Source organism: Amphiura filiformis, chromosome 18 (genome assembly GCF_039555335.1).
Source record: "Amphiura filiformis chromosome 18, Afil_fr2py, whole genome shotgun sequence".
Lineage (NCBI taxonomy): Eukaryota > Metazoa > Echinodermata > Ophiuroidea > Amphilepidida > Amphiuridae > Amphiura > Amphiura filiformis.
Genome location: NC_092645.1, coordinates 37160964 through 37180027, shown reverse-complemented (window position 1 = coordinate 37180027; position 19064 = coordinate 37160964).

The window sequence follows — 19064 nt, the reverse complement described above, 5'->3', positions numbered from 1 at the left end:
CCCTTCCCTAAAAAGGATCTCGCGACCAAGTGAGAAGAGGGAGGAATGGTGTGGCACTTCATGTAAGTTCATGTAAGTTCATATATGAAGGGTACAAAACGTTTTCATAACATTAAAACATTTAAAATAACATTTGTTTATAACCTACTGCAAATATTCTAATATAATAATGTTATTTAAGTATTGACAAAATATTTGGCACAAAATGTTAAAAAAAAATATTTATCAATAACATTTTGAAAACATTATAAAAATATATTGTTGTGTGTTTTCATACAAAACGTTTTAACACGTTTCCATGACCTTTATATAACCCGACATTTGATATTTTTTAAACATTTTTATCTAAACCAAAACCCAAAATATAACATGTTTAAAACGTTTTAAAAACATTTTGTGTTTGCTGGGTATTTTTTTTAAGTCAATAAGTGTCCCTAGGGTTCAGATTTCATACAACAGGGTTGAAATTTCAACATTCTTAGATTTTGTCAAAAACAGTATTCACCTGGTCATAACGATTCAGAAAAAGAATAGTTTGACCTATCTGCGATAGGTCGTCCTTGAATTATAAACAGAAAGGTCCAAATGGGGGTGGTCAGATTTTTTGGCCACACGGGGGTCTAAATCTAAAGGTGCTCCGATTTCAATGAACATGGTGTCAAATAAGAAGTGCTTGATAACATGTAAAGCTACGTCATTTTTAAGAAAAGGTGATCACTGATGGCGCTATTTATCTTAAATCGTGTTTTTCAAGGGGTAGACACTGGTATGCCATTAAAACATAAGAAAAAAAATAGCAAATAGTAAACTTTTTATCATGGAACAACTTATATTATTTGGCTAAATTAAATTTCAAATACATATGTAAATGGCGTCCTCTCTTTTATATATATTTTATAAATATGCTCCCCTCTTTATAAAAAGTTAGTCTTGCTTTCCAGCTGTATTTTCCATGAAATAAAAAAAAAGTAAACATAAGCAAAAGTGTTAATGTTCATTTTATAGCCTACTAATAACGACCCTTTTATACGGCATGTGGACGTGTATACACTGTAAAAATTGGTGACGTGTGACGCGTTTAGACACTAATTAGAGAGCTTGCGAAATGGAGTTACTTTAACTTTAACTTTAACGTCTAGAGGATTATAGAGGATTATGTATTCAAAACCACTCTGCCATTAAAGCTTGAAGTTAAAGTTAACGCCAGAATCTATAGTGTGCCGTAAATTATGATGAAAATACGTCATAATTAAAACAATGGTTTGCATATTTCCTCATAGACTACATAATTACCACTTATGTATTGTCTAGTTAATAGACCAATTATTGGAAATTTAATTTGGTTTGGGTAAAAAACATGCCACATGATGCTAAAAATTACTGATTGAATTAGATCAAAATAAATTTTGTTCCAAACGTCACACTTGATAATAATTATACATTTGTGTGTGCTCATGACGTACACCAAATCAGCTTGCGGAACCAAGTTTTTGGCTTGACTTCAACGCCAAGGGGATTAAGTTCCAGTAAAATGGACTGATTTTACGGGACCCAGCAGTGTAGTGAACTTCTGCGAATTGCAGCTACTGTGAACATTTTTTTACAACGTTGCGTGTCTTATAATTACACATCTATATAACCAAATATGTTTGTACTGTTCAGGTATTTTATTTAATTATTATTTTATTCATTTAGGCCTACATTATGTACCCCAATTCAGCAGAAAGCTGGTCTAACATGTGCCACGCTATTATACGCATATTATAGGCCTATGGGTATTGTATGTCAACCAAATTATTCATTATTAAAAGAGGAGGCCTATTTGTTACAAAAAATAAGAATGTCAGAAAAGGAGCATCCAGAAATATGTTGGTTGAAATTCAAAATTCTGGGAGTTTTTAAAGAACAAAATGAGGATCATTCGGGGAGATATATTTAATTCGATCAGAATGCAAAGAGGAGTCCTTGCCCTCCTAAAAGAAAACTCCTGGCAACGCCACTGGGGAGTGGGAAAGTGAGGATAGATGAATAGATGGAGGGAGGGATGATATGGAGAGGTGGTGATGGTGGTGGTGGGGGGGGCTAGGGAGAGCAAACAGATAAAATGGGCTTGTGTCCTGATGGAAATATAAAATTGACAAAGCTGACGTTTACTGGAATAATAATTGAGCTTTTATTATAATAATCCGGGACAATAATATAGGCATATCACAAGAATATTTAATTGAAACATGTTTAGAAGTATAATATTAGCGTATAGCTCATAACCACACCACTCTTCGCCATACATACATTCTCCCAGCCACATTTCCCTAACATAATATGAAATTTAAAAAAATAAGCAAATTTAATTAGGCAGAGGCGGGGCTCGAACCCACGCTGCACTGCGCCGCTATCACGTAATACCATATGACCAGCGCCTTAGACCGCTCGACCACGAAGGACTTGATAGTGTCATCGTGAAAATTTAAACATATAATATTAATAAACCGCAACTTCATTTATACTACATCATATTTTGGAATTTTATCTGCTTAAAACATTAATGTATTATAATAAAGCTACCATTATTTATATTGTTGAATTCTCAAGCGCATAGAGACAATTAATACGAGGGTCCTATGAATAGGCCTACATGCACAATACATAAAATCGATTTTGATATCGGCCACGTGCTCTGCTGTGCATGTGGTTTCCCGCAGTGGCGGAAGTTGTATTACGAAGTGCATCCGAACTCCATTTTGAAGCAAATGCGTTTGACAAGGCATCGGATTGTTCCAGTTTGCATCCTAAATCCACATTAGACCCCTAATTTTATTTACGAAATCAAAAGATTAGATTATCATAACAACAAAACGGTAATCTTTTGTCGGGTCTAATGTGAAAATTACATAAAAAATCACAGTTTTTACAGAATTAATTTTCACTTAATTCCAAACAAAAAATGGCGTATATAAGATTGAAATAAATTCTCTACCTTCTATACTAGATCAATTGTGACGCAAGTTGTTATCAAAAATTGTTGTGATATATGTACATTTAATATTCATATATTCCATTACCTATCTGATGGTACAGTTTTTACATAGAAAATATTTATTTGAAAAACCTGCCACTCGGCTTTTTCCGGAAAGGTCACAGGGTCGCCGTGACCTGTGCAATAATTACAATTAAAATTTTACTTATTCTAACAGCAAGCGTTTCTAAAATGCAGTATGGCGAAATGTGTTGTAGCTCATAACATAGGCCTAATTCCCATTGCATTGGTCATCGCCAAGAGATGTAATCCATGTTTATTCAAACTAAGCGCCTATTGTAATAAGTGTTACCAACAAACCACTTCAGCAAACAAAAGGGAGAAATTTGATGCAGTCGCTTTTACATACCCTTCTTTTGATCACCCATTGATACACTTCCCTAGTTTAAACAACAAGACGCTGTTGGTACAGAAACCAATCTGACGTTCGCGTTGAAGTGAAGTTGAGCAAGAAATCGAATCGATATTTTTGAAGTTGCCGTTAAAGTTCCAGTAACTTCATTCCGCAAGCTCTCTAATATGTGACATGTGACGTGTTTAGAAACTGAACACAGTGTTTAGCTGGGAAACTAAGTGTTTAACTGGTAAACACATAAATAAAGATTGATATGCTAAACATAGTGTTTAAAATAGGTGATGTGTGACGCGTTTAGAAACTAAACATGTGACATATGACCGAGAATGTGACGTGTTTAGAAACTGAACACAGTGTTTAGCTGGGAAACACATAAATAAAGATTGATATGTTAAACATAGTGTTTGAAATAGGTGACGTGTGACGCGTTTAGAAACTAAACATGTGACCGAGAATGTGACGTGTTTAGAAACTGATCACAGTGTTTAGCTGGGAAACTAGCTGGGTTTAGCTGGGTGGTCAGGCTGTTTATAGCTAAAAGACGTGTTTCTACATCACCGGGAAAAATCTACCCTGAAATTACATCTTTCAGAGGGTAGTTGTTCCAGGTGAATAACTACTTTGCTAGTGAATGTTATAGGTGAATTGCTGCTAAGGTAATTGTAAATAAACATGTTCTGCATGGCAAGACTTTTCATCAATAAGCTTAAAGAACAACCTGTGGATATCATTATACATGTATAACAAGGGTCATTATACTAATTAAGTAGGCGTATGACTTACTCTGATGACGGCAATCATGGCAATGATTGATTAGAATATTGTTAAAGCTTTTATTAATGTTGTCCTCTACACCCTTATTAAGATTAGTTAATTGGATGTTGCTACAATTGCATTATTGTTTGATTCCAAGACATGATGATTTCCCTGAAACATCAAGACAATGCATAACCTTGCATCAGTGACATCACACATTCTAAACCCATGTTTGGTGTCCATTGTCATACATATAGACAGGAATCCTGTCTATATTAATGTTAATTCAATGCATTGAAATCAAATTGAATTGAAATGAATTTTGGGCGATTTTCATTTCAATGCATTGGAATTGAATTGGAATCGAAATGAGTGGGCTTGGGCATGAATTGAATTGGATTGGAATTGAAATCATCGTGAGCAATGAAGAATTGAATTGGATTGGAATTGAAATCATGTTGAGTGATGGAGAATGAAGTGGAATTGAAATGAAATTCAGCTTTGATTTCAATTCAGCATTTCAATTCACAAGCAGATGTCTGTGATTCCAGATCATTCCACCTGTAAGGTGCCCTTCCCCGTTCTGAATTATGATACACTGCCAGGTTTATTCACACAAGAGACACGCATTAAAAACCTTTGGCACTAATCATAAAGCCCCTATTTTTCTCAAGCTCATAATTGTTATGCTCAAAAGTCATTGTACATTACTACATTTGTACATTTGAACAAATTGTGTGAAAACCATTAAAGCAAATGCTTATATCTTTGACATTTTTTTCACATTTTTTCAAAAGTACAAGGATTTTAGGTGTAAAATCTTCGGAGGAGCAGGAGACAAATAGGGGCTATCCAATAGTATCAAAACCTTGATTTTTGACATCTTTGAGGTCAGGCCAAAAAAAATAAATTGTTTGCTTGTCCATAGATCACTTTCAGAAGTTGGGTAGGTCGGTCGGGAAAAGAATTTTTGTGAAATACTTGTTTAATATGTAAAACACTCCCTAACCACAGAAATTCCACCAAAGACAAATTTTAAACTTTATTTGACTTGTAGGTGTCTGACAGCTTCTGACAGACTTAAAATACTGCATTTTTAAGTTTAACAGTGTTTTACTTGTGTAGACGCTGAGAATGATAATACGATCTATTGAAACACTCAGCCAGGTACGACTGGACAGGAGAAACATGCAGGATATGGTTTTTACAACATATCTTTTAAATCTTCAGTTTTTCAAACGAACAGTTCATGACATTTTCGGGAAAATTGTAAAGAAAAACAAGTCTCCAGTTCACCGAGGGGACCAATAGATTCCGCCAGATCCCGAATTAAGAGCAGTAAATATTTGTTTTATCCTTCATTAATATATTCTTTGTTCATTAATTGGTTAAAATATTAGAAACGCAAGGCCTTTATCATAGTCATAGGCCTCGGTATAAATCTAGGCTAGGCCTAGTCAAGGCTAGGATGGCCTCGCTTTGTTTTGATTGAATGCACGTAGGCCTACATGCACAAAACACGCACACAGTTGAGTGGCTAAAGCTTACCGTGAAAATGTTGTTACCTCTCATATATATCTCCGTGAAACGAGTAACCATGTTCTCTGTCAGTATTTTGCCGTCAATATTAAGATACTAATCCTGATGTAACTCAGATTATGGCATGAAACCACCGTACCCCGGTATTTTAGTTCTACTTCTGTGCTGCTTGTGTGCTTCGTATACAACTTGCGACACATTAATACCCCAGAGCCGGCTGTGATATCCCGTGTATGTGGCGAGTTGCACGGACCACTAGGAACTGCGACGCGGATATGAGGTCATACGCGCTCAGAGGGAGATAGTAAAACTATTTCCCGGGGAGATAGTACTTTGAATAGTAGGGGGGCCTACCTCGTTCCCTCATCAATCGGCTTTTTGACTGTTTTGTAAAATAGCAAAACTATTTTTGGTCACATGATACTCGTTTAACCAATTAACGAACGAGAATATAATAATGAAGGATATAATTAAGGTTGTGATTTGGTAGTTCACAACATCTTACGAATGGTAGTGAGCTTTGGCAAAAAACTGCATTGCTCAATTCATAGCGAGCGTGTAGAAGAATTAAAATATCACAGATATACTTTTATACGTGCTGCGGTTCTTGAGTTACGTTGTAAAGAGGGCTGAAACAACAACACTTTTGTAAAACGTACATAACTCATTAACAACAATAAATTAAGCAAGTTTGCAAAGTATGCGATTTGTAGAACTAACTTTTGCAAAACATCAAAGTGTTAATTTTCAATAATAGGCCTATAGGCCTATTGATCTAGATAATAAAAATCGATTTTTAGGTTGCTTCGACCAACAATACCTCGTCTACCCTTAAGATTGGATATCGGCAGTAAAGAGTTATGATTGGAGATCTGCCGAGTTAACATCGTATTATGGTTACATAGATATTAAATATTACTTCTACAACTTAACATCTGTTTCCATGCGCGTATTTGGGGGGCTTCGGGGCGCGAGCCCCCCGGGGTAAAAGTAGGGGGCGGCCAAAACCAAGGGTTGGCGGAAGAAGAAGGGCGCAAAACGAAGGGGCGGCGTTAGTAAAGAAAAAAGGGCGGAAAAAATTTGAAAAGTATAAAAAAAAAATTTTCTCTTCACTTTTTTTTTTTTTTTTAAAAAAAATTGGGTCAACCTTTTCGGGCTGTTGAGGAAGGGGCGGCAAAATTGAATTTTCTTCAGCCCTCCCCCCCCCCCCGGGTAGAAGCGGCCACGGTACGCCATTGGTTTTCCCCATTTGATTCATTCATATCACGGTCATATTTATGTGAGATAAATGGTAAGGATAGTGGCATAGTGTTCCTTATTAATGACATTCATATTTGATGCATGGAACAATTTTTACCAATGTTTTATGGTAAAAATTCTGAAAACGAATGTGTTAAAACATGGAAATGGTTGAAGGAAGTGATGTGTTTTCTGAAATTTGGTTAATTATTAAAATGACAAAGATTTTGTATTTTTGTATACAACAAAATGTAGCACCAGTCAGTGTATTAATGACATGATCATATTTTACGAAAAATGGTGTATAGGAATGAAAATCTATCATGTTTTGGTTGAAATCACATTAAACACGTCGCATGTTCAAGATTATGTATGTGATTGAAAATCCTATATACTTCTTGTCTAAACACATTGTCCTAAACATGTCATGTGTTGAACAGCATGTTTAGAAACTAAACACTATAGTGTCCAGGTCAACTAAACTTTATAGTGTTTAGTTTCTAAACATGGTGTTGACTGCGGTATAAACTAAACGTGTCACAGTGTGTAATAAGTGTTACAGGTAATTAAAAATGCTGCGACATGTTTAGTTTTTACAGCAGTCAACATCATGTTTGGAAACTAAACACTATAGTGTTTAGTTGCCCTGGACACTATAGTGTTTAGTTTCTAAACATGGTGTTGACTGTTATAGAAACTAAACACTGTGACATGTTTAGAAAATAAATACTGTGACACGTTTCATAAGTGTTACAAAAAGGTGTTTAAAATCTAAACGCTTGAATTTTGCAGTGTATGCTCTTTTAAAGAAATGTACCCGCTTTTCACTCTGTCCACGGACAAGGTTTGGCTACTTCAAAGATTGAAAAGGAGACACATACCATGCATGAATATCAAACATTCCTCAATGATAACTTTATAAAATAACTTTATTTATGGAAAAGGCTTTACCGGTGGGTTAATGGGCAATGTATTTTGTTAATAGTGTCATTAATTTGTGGGTAAAATGGATGCCGAATGGGACCTCTTTTGCTTTACTTGCAATTACTTATTTTTTCATAGTTATTTATGCCTTTTTGTTTTATTATGATGTTTCTTACTTTCTTACTTTGTTGTTTCTTTCTTTCTTTCTTTTTTATTTGACAGAAGTCATTTCTCTGTTTAGGATAAAAGGTAGCCCTAAAAGGCTGTTTGGTTTGTCTGTGGTTCTTCTGAAGTGAGTTTACTGTGCTGCTCTGCCTTCTACCTGGTTGTCTCCTTGGCGAATACAGGTTTCAGCCCTGGTCTTCATTGCATCAATTGCGTTGCGTACTATCCTTGTGCGCAGGATACTTGCGAATATAATAAGTGGTGTGAGGTCTGGTGATCGTGCAGGACACTCCACAGCATGAGCCATCCCAACCACTCTGTTTGCTACCGTGGACAGAGTGAAAAACGGGTACTTTTAATCAAAAGGACATATCTTCAACAGTTGTGAGCCGATTGAAATAATTATTTTGGTTTATTAAAGCTTACGATTAAAGGTTTCTTTACATACCAAAATATATTTAATCAACTTTTCAGAAATAGGAGAAAAGGAGGGCGCAATGAGGGCCCTCTTTTTGAGGAACACCCTGTAATTTGTATACTCCTCTTTTGCCTGATGCAATATATTCCCTACTCATCTTTAAACATTTAATATCAAAGGTCTATCAGTGATTTCTATCAAATCAGGTCTATCAAATCACCAACATTTAAGATTTTGGCACCATTGTAAGCATAAAAGTGTGCAATATAGCCTACTAGTGGTTAAGCCTAAAGTTGTACATTCATGACAAACTAAGACATTTAAATAAATAGAGAAATTAGCTACAAGTATTTGAATCGGGCATCAACGTTATCAATGCTGTTTTTCTTGTTTTGTTTCGTTTGTTGTTTTTGTTTTTGGTTTCTGTTGTTGTTGTTGTTGTTTTGTTTTTGTTTTGTTGTTGGTTTGAAATTTTTTTCCATTTTAAAAATACCTAATGACAGTTTTAATAACTTATTCTTCACTTTAGGGCAATTAATTATCTAGCTACGCACGAATGAAAAAATCATCAAAAAACGATATTAATCATACTCATTACTTCTCGTTCCTAGGTTTGGAAAACAACTTAATTGGTTTCTTCCTACAGATTTACATATGATGAGTCAGCAGATGGCAACGACAGGCACATTACGTTCCAAACGACCTCAGCTAATCGTAGATCCATCCTTTGCGCTCGTTTTAGTGATACAATTTTTACGGGTATGACCGGCCATCAAAGATGACCATAGAGGGGAGGGTTTTTCATTTCGCTCTTATGAAATTATTCTAAGAGCTACTGACTTTTTACTTGTTAGTTAGAAAAAGTTTCAATGAAATCGCATTTTTGCAGAATTTTTAGCCGAAAATCCATTTTGCCTATACTTTTGTACATAGCCAGAATTCCCCAAATTTGCATGGGCGCCCTCACATTATGACATCATAGCGATATTATGTGGGGAATGTTTGTACTTTTTTTGGTATCACTAGATAGACGAGAACCATAGCTATGCACTAGTACCAAATACAATGGTATATGACGTTTAAAATCGCACCCCCTCTTCGTAGTCCGTGCACCATAACATCACCTGTTACTTGTTAAAACATTAACATAATTAATAGGGAGCTATATATCAACTTGTTTACTTTCATATTATTTGCGTTATTTCATATTATTTTAGCAAAAATTTTAAAAACTCGCTTGCATGGCTTAATGGGGACATTACCTCCCAATTTTAGAATAATAAAAACCTACAATAAAAGAATTCACTGTTTTGTTTCTATTTCAATAATTAGGTGCTGATTTATTATAGTTATCTGCCGATTTTTTTTGTCACAATGAGAAAAGTTATATTTCAATTGTTGGGACCCAATGTATAATCAAAGGTCGGTAACACAATCGGCAGCCTCGTCCTCGTCCCTCACAAAGTTTAAATTCAGCCTCCGTAAATCCGCCATTTTAGGCAAATGCACTACATTATGAGCACCATAAGGCCTCGTATCCATAGGCTGTTCCCTTGTGGCGTGTGCCCTTGTTCCCATGTGACCTGCCACACAGACAACCTATGGATACGGCCACTAAGCAAAACAAAGGTTCGTTGTCTGTGTGACAGGTCACATGGGAACAAGTGAACACGGAACAAGGGCACACTGAAGCCACAAGGGAACAGCCTATGGATACGGGGCCTTATGTAAACTCATGGAAAGAACATTTTCAAATAATTATTTGACAGCATCTCCCGATAGAATTCAATTAATATTTTGCCAGTGGCGTAGCTAGGGGTTGTGGCGCCAAGGGCTAACGGTGCATAATGGCGCCCCTCCCCAATTCTTTGAACAAGTGCGCGCGGTGAACATTTGCACAAATAGGACCCATCCTACGTTAATTTTGGTTATAATGAAGTTGAATATCGCTATTAAATTGATCTTTCACATGATTTTTGTGGTGAAATCCGCGCAATTCAGCATCGATTCTGCGCCCCTAAGGGTGGCGCCCAGTGCACGTGGCCACCCCCCCGTCGCTAAAAAAAAATTGCCCCACACCATGTCAAATTTGTGGGAACTCTATTTGCAAATACGAGCGTAGCGAGCATATTGATCATGTTGAAAACGGAAAAACGTTTACATAATCTGCCGGATAAGCCCTTTTTAGAGTGTTTTTATTAAAAGGTGCCTCGTAAATGTGTGCAAAAATAGCTGGGTAAAGTGTGCTTGCTCTTCTTTTGGCTTGCCAAAACAGCCCCACCCCCATCTCCCCCAGCTTCATAATTATAATTGCACCGGTATTATACGTGCAAAATCAAGAAATGAAATTTAGAAAATACCATCATCAGCTTAATCACTGTTAGGCCTATAAATACAATGATGCAACGTGTGTGTTGTTAAAAAATTTGGGGAAATCACAGGTTTTTTTTAGTAGGCCTAAAATAAAACTGAGCTTTCGTGGATTTCATTTGGTTTTTAAAAATTAATCATTTTCATCAATAAACTCAGAACATGAAAAAAGATAACAAATCTAGTTTTACTACCTGCTGTTTATTCACAATTTCCTACGCAAAAGGCTATAATAGGCATTTGCGTAGGAAATTGTGAATAAACAGCAGGTAGTAGGGCCTAGATTTGTTATCTTTTTCATGTTTCTGAGTTTATTGATGAAAATGATTAATTTTTGAGCTAAAAAATATTTTGGAAAGAGTGTTTTTTTGTTATTAATTGGAACATCATACCCATGCACAAAGTTCCGTGTAATATGCATTATAGTATACACCACAGTTAGTACTATGCGGCTACAAAACCAGGTCTAAGTTTAAACCTAGGTTTAAACCCAGGTCTAACTAGTCCGAGCTTTCGGAATCGTAAAATAACTTAAACCTAGGTTTAGGCTTAAGCCGGGACTAGTTAGACCTAGGTTTAAGTTAGCACCGGCTTAAGTTAAACCACCTTTCGGAATTCCAACCTTAGAGTTTCAACTTTCCTTTTGATTAGCTCAATTCAGTTTGTATCTAAACAATTCGTTACAGATGATAATGAACGTACTTTGGGTACTGATAACTGTAACGCAAATGCTGCTTGCACCAATACCAATGGCTCTTTCACATGTGCATGAAATGCCGGTTACAGCGGCGATGGAGTAACATGCAAAGCTTAGTCTGTCTTGTGCAATAGCACGGTTCTATTTATTTCAAATAATTTTCACCCCCAAAATACACGAGAGTCCAACTATTTTTTTTTTTTTTTTTTTTGCAAATGGTGCATTCCTACCGAAATTTTCATACACTGTGGAGGAGTTTGATGTATTGACTTTGCTTTGCATTAATATATGGCACTTAAATTCTTGTAAGTTGGTAGGGTCCGCGGTATTCACTCAAGTTACTTTATTCTTGTACAAAATGTTTCTATTTTGAATACTCCAGTTTGCGTCGATCATCTGGGAATGGAAAATGATGACATACCAGATGAGAATATTAAGGCATCATCAGAGTACTCTGCAGGTTATATTACAAGATACGCCACAGATGGAAGGCTGAATGATCCAAAGTGTTGGACAGCGGCTCTTACCCAGACAGAAACAATTTGGATACAAGCTGATATAGGTAATCACACCGCACCATGTAGAATGTTCGATGTAACATATCGACGTTTCTTAAAATCGAAAATATGTTACGTAGAATATCTGGTAGAAATATATTATCAATTTTACGTCACCAAACATTACTGGAAATAGAATACTATAGAATTTAAATCACGGTTGTTTGATGTGACCATTGATTAATTTTTCTAACAAAACATTGTTATAAAGTTCAATTCTAGACCTGGATAATACCAACAGCTATCGCACTAATAAACTGTATATACACATATATATTTGTAGCAAATGTTAACATAGATTTTCGTTTCTATTAAAATTATTCATTTTTTTTCTGTTTTTTGTGGTAATTTTAATTCTATAAACTGTAGATTTGTGTGCAAATTGAGGGCGCTATTTACATATATTTGAAATTTAAAATAGCCAAATAATATGAGTTATACATTTTCATACATTTTGTGAGTTTTTTGAAAATTCCCTTGTCATTTGTTAGTCTGCTGATGTTCTAATACCATTTTACAAGTGTCCATACCTTGTTAAATAGCGCCATCATTGTTCAACTTTTCTTAAAAATGAATTAGTTTTACATGCCATCAAACAACCGTGATATATGTTCAGTGATTACTCTGAAATAATTCTAAGTGACTAGTTTGAGTCAATTGCTGACTCGAGTTGACTCGGGCAAATTTTTGACTTAACAATTTCTTGACTTGACTTGACTTGACAATGTGTATGACTTGTTTTGACTTGGGTAAACGAGCAAATGACTTGACTTGACATGTGACTCGCCCACAGTTTACTTGACTTGACGGGGGACTATTTACAACACTGGCACTCACCCCAGCACCATATCACACACACACACACACACCCACCCAACCACCCCCCCCACACACACACACCCCACCCCATGCACTGATACACTACCACATTAATCATTGCACAAAAACTCAACTTATTAAGGGTGGGGTATGAACGTTTGGACAGTATTTATTGTGGGACATTAGAGCACATCAGACATATCGAATTGCATTCTGAATACGAAGAATGGCCTTCTGATATCAAATAATTTTGATTTTTTGAAATTTGCAATGTAATACACATTTTATGGCAAATCATTAAAAAATTATATTTTAGATATTTAACAGAACTCGAAGTAAACTTTATATATAAAATCTGATGATTTCTACCTAAAGTGTATGTAGGTAGGATGATAAGCCGACGATCAATTGAAAATTTTGACCTTTCGTATTGAAGATATGGATTTTTTTTCCCAAAACACCAAAAAAATTAGGTCTTTTGGGGAAAAATCATTTCTTCAATATGAAAGGTCAAAATTTTCAATTGATCGTCGGCTTTTCCTCCCAGCTACATACACTTTAAGACTATATCATTAAATTTATAAAAGGACTGTTATATCTCCAAAATGTGAAAAATATCAAATTTAAATAATTTGTCATAAAATTTGTATCATATCATAAATTACATAAAATGAAAATTATTTGATATCAGAAAGACATTCTTCGTATTCAGAATGCAATTTGATAGGTCTGATGTGCTCTCAGGTCCCACAAAAATGCTGTCGAAACGCTCAAAACGCTCATTCCAGTTCCCTTAAAATATCAAACAAATCACTAAGCCTGAATTAGCAGATCAGTCATATTATGGACCAGGGCTTTTCTTGAACCTGTACTCTTAACTTTTATAGGGAGGCTCTCTACGTGTATGGTATCTAAATAAGCAGTCAGATTAGCTATAAGCAGTCAAGTTAGCTCAATCGATAAGGCGTTCGACTCCGGTGCGAGAGGTTGCTCTCGGTAAAAAAAAATAAAAATTTCCCTGGTCAAGGAACTTACCCGTACGAAACTTGGGGAGCTGATCCTGGCTTCGAAGGTCTATTGTCATGGTGGTTTGATGCAGGGCCGGATTTACCATTGGGCCAGATGGACCCCCAAATTGTAATGTTCATGTTCCTTTTAGCCCGTAAACACCATATTTTGGACCAAAATGTGATAAAATAGCGCGCTTTGCACACACTGGCAACAAAATATGCTCGTTCCTAGCTCTATTAATTATGTAATGCTTCCGCCGCTACTGTCGATCACTCCCTATTTATAAACCAAAACTTGGCCACTTGAGTGCATATGCCTTCCTCAGAGTGAGTTTGGGGGCCTCCAAATTTTGCCTAGCCCAGGGCCTCCTAAAAGGTAAATCCGGCCCTGGTTTGATGAGACCATTTATTAATGTTTCTAACAAACATTGCATAATTAGGCCTTAACAATACAGCAGCCATCACACTAATAAATATTTGCATATATTTTTAGCTATTTTTTAACTTAAATTTTCTTTGGTTTGTCAATTTCTTCACATTTTCTGCCTTTTTGAGGTAATTGTTATTCTATAAACTGTATAATTATATGCTTGGTGGCATTAAAGAACTAGATGTTACCTAAAGGATTTCTTTCAAATGCCCTTATTTCTCCAGCTTTTCTAGTGACAAGCATGCTGAAGAAATTTTTGATCTTCAAGTTAAAAATAAGTTTACTATAATGATAGACAAAGATAAAAAGACTAGTTTGCGTCTGACGTCACTGTCAATCAAATTCTCTACGATCCTTGATTGGCTAATAGCGCGTATAAGGAAGGTCGATTCATCTGGCTGGTGCCGATCGGAGAAAAGGAATAGTAGTGAATGGCAAAAAATACGTACTCTTACAAGGCAAAAAGCAACTTTTCTAGGCATTGTGGACATGGTGCCTTCACCAAAGAAAGTTTCCTACTATTAAGACCTAACTTTTGAGATGGTTTATATGTTTGTTGGTGCAAAATTAACAATAAGGCGCCAGGTTTTACCGCCGTGTTCAGCAACTCATATCATCACGACACTTGTAAACAAACCGTGCTCGGAGTTTGATTGACATATGACGTCAGACGCAAACTAGTCTTTATATCTTTGTCTTTCATTATACAGCAAATCACATAGCTTAACAAATACTGTTTCAATTTACTTTATTATTAGGTTACCTGACCTATGTATCTGGTGTTATAACCCAGGGTGATGGTTACACTGGTGTACAACCTGACTGGTGACAAAATTCACAGTGTCAATATTCATGACTTCTGTGACTACTAGTGCCAATGAGGTGTTTGTTGAAGATCATGATGGAAGAGCAATTGTAAGTAATGACTGCATGTATCTACGAGGGTCATTCAAAAAGTTCTACCTCCATCATAACATCTCTGTTATCTTAAGTGCCAGAATGAAATAATTATACTCTGAAATCTAGGCTACAAAATCGAAGGTTGTCAACAAGCCATAAACCATCAGAGCCATAACATCCGGCTGAGGACGCAGTTGGTACTGTGAAAGCGCTCCCGGTAAGCGATCAAATTTTAAGTAGTGTTGAAGTCAAAAAATTCTTCTAATACAAAATAAAAGTTATGTGATGAAAATATGATTTTTGGTACATCGGAAACGGTTAAAAACTGAAGCCAAAAGTTTAGTAAGCATTACAAGTAAGCTTTGGGTAATCTCCATAAAAATGTTTTCAAGATGTGGTTGTCCAACTGCTTACTCAGGATAAATATGTTGGTCTTATTTGAGCTCCCTGACATGCCATTGGACCAAAATTAAACATGTTTTATATGAAAGGAAAACATCGAAGGGTTCAACAGACCCACAAATGTTAGCAAAATTTGTCAGATTTCGACCAGCCCACGTTTAGGGTAATTCGTAATTACGTCATATTTTATGAATACTCCAGTTTGCGTATTGGCCAAAAACATTTCTTACAATCATCCACAAAATTCAAAGACTTGGCACAAGTCTAAGGATTCAAAATGTATAGTATAGGCCGTGAGCTTGCTCTTAAATTTAATGTTCTATGTAATTTTGATAACTGATTATAAAATATATTAGACAATGTATTTTCCAAAAATTAGAATTCATTTCCTGAAATTAGTCTCAGTACAATTATGTCTTATGTCAATTATGTCACAGCATACGACAAACACCCTGAAAAACATTTCTATTGCCGGTTAGAACTAACTAAAGGATTAGGATTTGGCTACGTGTCATTTGACAAAACATGATAATATTTTTTAATCCTAAAACATTAATGCTGTATTTTCTGGAATAGGGAGTAGTGTATAATTCGGCAGAGTGACGAATCGAGAATTTTGAGCAAATTGAGTCTTCGCATGCTTATGATTATGTTTCAGGTTATCTTTTATTTCCACCAAAAATTAATGGTGAATCTTACACCCCGATGTAGTTATTGAAATTTTGATTTGGACGAATCGCGCCTAAGTGTGATAAATGAATTCGACAGAGAGACGAATCGTATACTTAGCTGTATTAGGTTGATCTAGTATTGTATAGCGGGAAACCCCAAATTCTCTCTATATATGCATTAAATGTCCTATACTGATATATTTGATACCAACGTATAGCTGTAGGTATCTTCTATCCAGTGATACCAAAATAAGTACAGATGATATAGCTATGGCTTAATACTGTGAGTGCGCCCCGTGAAATTTGAAAATCCTAGAAAATCATACGCAAAATATAGGCTAATATTGTTATTTCTGCTTTAAAATCCCCGAGTTTTTGCTAAATATTACAGGGATGACTATTCATAACTTATATACCAAGTTATATCACGGCCAGATCATGGCCAGAATCTGTGGTCTACATAGCCTTAGGACAACCAGTAATTTCCACACAAAAGCCTCAAATCAAAAATGCGTGCTATGGTTTATACGTAGTTGAATGCGTATTCGACCGCGAATATGACACTCTGCGCAGTGGTAGAGACATTTTGGATACTGCATAAAGCCGAATAGCTATTAAAACGCGTTTTGAGAGATATATCGATTGTTTCAGAACATGCAAGTATTGCAAATAATTCGTGTACATTTACTTCTATAATATACATTTCAAATGAGTGCTCACGAATGTTCTAAATTTTTAGAAGAACCAATGAAATGGTACCAAGATTTTCAAATGCCGTTTACTCAGAACATCAATTTTGCGTATTCGGCACTCTGCCGTGTTCATATATGCTCATTGACATGCATACCATCTAATCGTAGTGATATACGTTTTGTTACTCACTGCAATAACATTATCTCTCTTACAGGAATTTCGTGGTAACGTTAACGAGAACGCCGAGGTGACCACAATGTTTTCTGAACCAGTAAATGCCCGTGTTGTACGCATCAACTGCCTGGCCAAACAGAACAGCTTTTACTCAATGAGATTCGAGATATTAGGATGTAAAAAATAATAGATATGTGACTCAACACCACAGAATGAGGCGGGTGTTGGCAAAAATGAGGTAGATTACAACATTATCCGTGGTGGGTTAGATCATGGATCTGTTTGGGCTAGATCACAGATCTGGACAACTCCTTCGTTTCCTGTATTTTTTTTGGAAAGATGCCGAAAATGTGTGCTTAGGTTAGATTTGTGAAGTGTATCACTTCCAAACATATTCCAGTTATCACCAAAATGCATAATTTGACCACTCTCTGTTGAGATTTCAAATTTGCAAAGAACTCTTTTACATGATATATCCAATTATCAGAAAAAGTATCATTCTGTTGTACACATTTGCACAATTTTAGGTGTGGTGTTTTCAATTGATGTAGGCCTATGACTTTATAACAGGGTTTTCCTTGTATCCGATTTCGTTATAATGAGGTTTTACTGTAATAATAATAATAATAATAATAATAATAAAAACATTTGCCTAAAAAATACCTTTTTCAGATTCTTGGTTAGCAGCGACGCGACGAGCAACGTCGCGACGTAGCTTGCGACACCATCACGGCGTCTTCATTCAGCGTCAGTAGCGTAGCCAGCGGTGGGGCAGGTGGGGGCAGAGTGCCCCCCCTGACAAAAAATGAAAGAAAAAGTACCCCTCTGACAAAAAATAAAAGAGCAAATCAGAAGGGCAAAAGAAAAGAAAATGGGCAAGAAGCCATCTTCTACCGAAATTCAGCCCGATCATGGGCCAAAATAGTGTAAATTGCGAAATTTGTGTAAAATTTTTGGGCACATTTTAAATATAAAGCCCATTTCCATCCTGATAATGGACAAAAATATTGTAAAATACCAACTTTTTCAACTTTTGATGCAACTGTATTTTTTTCGTCTGTGCCCCCGAAATTTTATTTTGCCCCACCTGACCAAAAAAGCTGGCTACGCCCCTGTTCAGCGTAGTGTTTACAGACCTCCGGTCACCTGACCACCCGATGGGTGGTCAAGACGTTGTCGCAACCTACGTCGCTGCTAACCAAGACTCGTCTGAAAAAGGTAACTTTTTAAGCAAATGTCAAGAATGACAGAGTCCAATATCAGTATCCATGCTGCTAATAATAATAACATATAATATGAAGGTGGAATTTTCTCACCACCACGGATTGGTTTGATTTGATTACTTTTGTACATAGACATTGGTGTTTTGCACGAGTTGAAGCCTATACCCATTTTATTTTAGACCTAGATAACCACTTTACTGTTTCATAGTCTTAAAACAAAACAAGAAACTTAAGGGCAAATGATCAATTGATAGAAAATTTGTTTTCTCTGCTGAATTTATTCTCAGCAGATTATATTTTCGACAATTGCTCCGATTTATTGCTATTTTTCGTACACCATACATTATCTGGTAGGATAATTCCAACTTAGAGCTAATATAATCAGATTATAGACGACTCCAATTTCATGCATTCCTACCCCTCAATGGCTATCCCACACCAAAAATGTGAAATGCTGCGTCCTTTGCGGGAATTTTAAACTGCATTCCATCACCCGTGTTACACGTAGACAAAAGAAGGATAAAAGTTTACAACACAATACAATATAATATCGATTTTACGCGGCTTTAATCCACCCAATTGGGCAGTCACAGCACCAGTTTGATGCGCCGGGGAGCCAGTAATGGCCGAATGAATTCTGACAATCACTTGGCTCGCTGGCTTCGTCTATAGCTTAATACAGGGG